This window comes from Chrysochloris asiatica, unplaced genomic scaffold (genome assembly GCF_000296735.1).
Source record: "Chrysochloris asiatica unplaced genomic scaffold, ChrAsi1.0 scaffold00038, whole genome shotgun sequence".
NCBI lineage: Eukaryota > Metazoa > Chordata > Mammalia > Afrosoricida > Chrysochloridae > Chrysochloris > Chrysochloris asiatica.
This window is the reverse complement of record NW_006408556.1, coordinates 12,454,715-12,459,818: the sequence shown is the minus strand read 5'-3', so window position 1 is coordinate 12,459,818 and position 5,104 is coordinate 12,454,715.

The window sequence follows — 5,104 nt, the reverse complement described above, 5'->3', positions numbered from 1 at the left end:
TTCCAGCTTTCCTTCATACAGCTCCTCCCCCTTTCTGGGTGGGGTCAGTACTGTGTCTTATCCCAGTTACGGCATAAGGACCCAAAGCCATTGGAAAGATCAGCACTTGGACACTTGATCCATTTTTTATTTTCCAAGTTGCTAGCAGATGGAGCTGTCCCCTACTTAATCTCCACAGACAGTAGGCTCTCCAGTATGTGTGGTGGATATGATGAAGAGGCCTCCTTCCACACCTAGAGCCACTCTGCACTCAAGAAGCCATTGTTTGTGCTTCCCTTGCTCCCTTTTGGAATTCTGTCACTTCCAGCCCTGCGGACCCTGCCTACCATGAACAAATGCAGAAGGGTCTCTGTTCTCCATATTCCACTTTGTTATTGTCTCAGGACAAACCTCCATGCCTCCCGTCAAGATAGCGTGGATCAGTGCCGTGAGAACCAATGACGAGTGGGAGAATAAACAACCAACCGCCCAAGCCCTGGGCTGAAGCTCTGGAGGCTCCAGCTAGGTAGGCTAGGCAGAAAAGGGGGCCTGGTGAGGTCGACAGAGCAGCTGGGACGCTGGGCACAGGCCGAAGGGCTCAGGAGCTGGGGCCAGGGAGAAAAAAGGAAGCTGCTCTGGAGTGCCAAAGAAAGATCCCAGTCCCAGGTAGAGGGGTCCTGGGACTAGAGAGTGAGGAAAGGGAGAGCTGCGGGTAGTCAGGCATCATGCAATTCTCACCAGCTACTACTGCGCCCCTCTTGTACTGAGAGCTTTCACCTTCCAGCAGGGGCAGGCAGTGCCTGGAATCTAAGCTCCAAGAGGTCCGCCTGGCAAGATCTCATAAAGCCACCTCCTTTGCATCTGCAATGTTTAGAGGACCCAGGGTTCCAGCTGTGATCCCAGCACTACCCAAGTGTTGGCAGGGGCAGATGAAGGTGCTTATATCCCAGGAGAATCTGGGCAGGCAACACTGAAGGCAGTCAGCAACTCCAAGCTCAGGAACATTTCTTTTTGCTTCTTTGAGATAATCCATCCAGGAGTAGCTCCCAAATTGGTCCTGACACTCACTGGCAAACTTGTCTTCCTAGGGTCTCCAAAACGTAGAAAGCTCCCCTTTTGATGAGAGAAAGTGGACCAGCTGTTTTTCCTCCTCTATATCCTGCGGAAATTAGCCCTCATATTTGTGTCCCCATGAGCATCTCAAGAGTGCCTGGGGGCCACCCAGGGTCAAGTGCAGGTGGGACATGCCAAGTGCTGCATCCAGAACCCTTCCTTAGCTGGAAGCCAGAAAAAGATGGTAATACTGGAGGAAAGACAGGAGGCCTAGGGAACCTGCCCATCTTATCCTTGAATCACCCCTCCTCATACCCACCAGAGGCTCAAACCCACACCTGCCACCAGATAGTAGTGTGGCCTCAAACAAGACCCTTCTTTTCTGGGACTCATTTCCCCAACCCATAAAATGGAGGTTAAGACTCTAGTATCTCCAATATTCAGCCCAACATGTGGCCGGGGACTCCTAGGAATCTGATAATAAAATCCACCTTTTGATCAGCTCTACCACCTGGCAGGCACTGGGCTAGGTACTTTACATCTGCTCTCCCATTCAATTCCCAAACTAACTCTCTAAAGGTGGTTGTTATTGACCAACTCACAGAAGACGACAGAGGTTCCAAGAGCTTAATTAAGTTCCCCTGAGTCCCAGCCCTACTGTCAAGTCCAAAAAACCCTTTTCACTCGGACACATATTCTGCCTTGGGTTTCACAGTTCCAGAACCAAAAATGAGGTCTGGGACCTAATTTGAAGTTGGGCAGTGGAGCCTCAGAGTCCTGTCATGCCCTGCTTCAGTGTGGGGAAGTGGGAGAGCATGGAGGAACCAGCGAGGAATTCCTTGGATGGGAGAGACTGATGTTCTGCAGAGGTTGGGCTATTAGAAAAGCAAAGACAGTGTACCTACTTGGGATGGGGCTTGCATTCGGGCTGGAGAGACAAGAAAACTACCAAGTAGTGAAGCAGCAAAGGCTGAGGACATTGGGAAGGAGGATGCAGCTCAAGGAGGGTGATGATCCTTCCCTTTCCTCCTCCCCAGAATATTTTACTTACCCCCAGCCTCTCTGTACACCTCACACCTCTCCACGGAAACAGATACAGGGCTCCCAGGATGACGCTCCATGTGTGTTACCTACCCCGACAATGTGAAGGCACACCCCTATCCTCATTCATTGCTTGGATGCCAGAGCCCAGCCTGGAACCTGCACCAATGGAGTAGAAGCTCCGCAAATATTTGGGAAATTATCAGATCAAAAGAAAATCCTTCCCAATTCCTCTGTTCTCCCAGCTACACACACCCCGGGGAAGAGTTGTGTTTAGAACAGAGGTCCAGCAGGATGTGCACATTCCCACAAGAAGGGATTTACCTGTCTATAGCTGGCAAAGAAATTTCTGGCTATAAGGGATTGGGGGTTCCTAGGTATGACTTCAAGGACACCTATACAGAAAGGGCCAAGTTGGACCAGACCCAACCTTCCTTGCACCTGGCCTTTTCCTTCCTAGGGCTTAAGGGTTCCTCAACCCCATAACTCCTGGGTAATCTGCCCAGTTTGGAGGACAGGATAGAAAACCCACCCAGAGGCCCACCCAGCTTTAGTGCCAGGAGGAAAGGTTTCGTAGTCTCCTTCACTTTAGTGCCAAGGCTGGGGGCAGAATAAGATAGGGGCACAAGAGTTCAGGCAGGGAGATTCAGCACTCCCAGGGGTTCTGACTGTGTGTGTGTGTGGGGGGGGGGATATGTGTCACTTACCAAGCAGACAAGAGTGGGAGTAACCCCAGAGACAGAGCATAGCAAAGCCCAGCTGAACTTTGAAGAAGCTCAAATGCAAGGGCTCAGCCCAGTGAGCAAGCCATCCATGTCCCCACAGCCAATCCCAGCCAGTGCCCCCTTTACCAGCCACCAGGTGACAAAGAGGCCTAGAACCCCAGGAAAGACAAAATTTCACACCAGAACAAAAACTAAGAAAAAACAAGTCTGCAGACTTCCCTGAGCAGTTTTATGCAGGAGTGGGCAGGGGTTGTCTGAGACTGGTGGCTCCCCTTGGGACAGCTCAATCCCAGCTGCCCCCCCCCCCTTGGACCCTGAGCCCATGCCCTGGCTCGCTTGGGGCATCTGGGACTTGAATCGTTGGGCACCGGCAGGGCCTGTTGGCAGAGACCAATCAGTCCCAATTCTCAGAAGAAAGCGAGTTTCTGGGTTTGAATTCTCATAGTCGGGGTTTCAGTGGGACTGGTCAGACCCTCTCTCGAGGCTACAGGTTGTGACATTATACAATCCACTGCTACTTCTTTCTGAGTAGATGATGGGGGCATTTGGGGCAGCGGTCATCACCACTCCAACCCTAGAAATTGTCCGCGTAGCCCTCCATTTCAGAACCAACACAGTTCACTCTGAGGCAAATCTAGGCGGGGCTCTTTAAAATCAGAGCGGAGACACTTAAGTTTAGTAAAAACCCGCATTGGCCAAAATGCTTTCTCTATTGGCTTTCTCCGACACTGCAGGGATAGCAGCTTCAGACTGGGGTTTGCTCCTCCAAAGAAGGAAAATACCCAGGCTCTTCCTACCTCCCACCCACCTTCCATTCGCCACCCCCAGCTCAGTACCCTGAAGTAAACCCGGCAGGAGACACCAAGCTAGGGCGCACAGTGACCTCCAGACTCATCAAACCCTAGGTGCTCAGTGAGCCAGGAAACCGGCCAGGAGCAGGTTTGGCAAGAGAGATCTGGGGTCTCGAGGGGACTAGCACGGTGGTTCTCTGGATCTCCCCGTTCCCAAACCCTATTCTCCCCAACTGAGGCAGTCTAGGTGAGGCATGGGTGTTCTTAAGGCGAGGTCCTCCCAGCTGGGGGGAGGGTAGGGATCAGTAGCCGTTAGCGCTTCTGACTCAGAATCCGCGTCCCGCGAAATGACACGGTCCTTTTCGAGTAGGAACGGCGGAGCTCTTGGTCACTCAGGGAGCCCCATATTCTAGCGTCACAGGCTCTGCCTGAGGACAGCCTAAAGAAGTTTGTTTGGCATTGGTAGGGAGCGTGAGGTTGGAGCGCTGCCGAGGTGGCAGCCGGAGTGTGTGTGTATGTGTGTGTGGGGTATCTAAGGAAGATACTGAAGTCGAGAGTCTAGGCGGGAGATCCGGCTTGATCACTCCGAGACACCCTTCGCTGATGGCCTCCGAGCCCACTGCTGCCCCTCCCCACAAGATGGGGCAGGGGTGCACGTCAGATTGGGGCCGTAGAACTATCAGCCGCATCGTTCCCCCATCCTCCATCTCAGGCACACAAATTCACAGGAGCCGTTGGCAGATACTCTCGAATCCCTAAGAAGTTTTCTGCTCTATCTCCAAGCTGATCGAAGAACGGGGTGGGGGTGGGGTAGGGTGGTGGCAAGTGACTGGCCCCAGCACCTCCGAGATGCGATCCCAGCAGGACAAGCCTACTTTTCACCCCAAGTGGGCGGCCTGTGGGACGGAGATCCCCTCTTCCCCCATCTGCTCAGGCTCGTCTCGGGGAGCCCCGTACAGACTGGGGCGGGGGGATCCCACTTCACCACTTCTTTCCCCAGCTCAGGAAAGTCCGGGCCCAGTAAGTATTCTTTGTCTGACTCGGGGCTGGGGTGGGGGTGGGGGGGTCGTGCCCCCTTGCCCCATCCCCAGCGAGGCCGGGAGGGGGCGGGCCCAGATTCTTGGGGGAGGGTGAACCTCAATGAACCTCCGTGGCCTCTCCAGCACCCCCCTCCCGCCGCCGCGCCGTAGTCCCCACCTGTTCCCGGGGCAGCTCCGACCTACGGGGGCCCGAGCCAGGGGCTGGGTGTCGCGGCTGCGCGGGGTCAGTGCGCCGCGGCCGGCCCAGGCTGGAACAAAGTGCGCCGCCCGGGCCCGGCTCCTCCCGGCGCCCGGCGCGTCTCCGGCGGGCAGTTTGCAAACACAAAGTGAGCCAGGGAGCGGACGGGAGAGTGCGCGAGCTAGGGAGTTGGTCTGGTCGCTGGCCCAGCCCCCACCCGCTTCCCCGAGCTCGGGCCCGGCCCGCCACCTACCTGTCCCGCCCGGCCGCTCCGTGCGGGCTCCGGCCCGTCAGCCC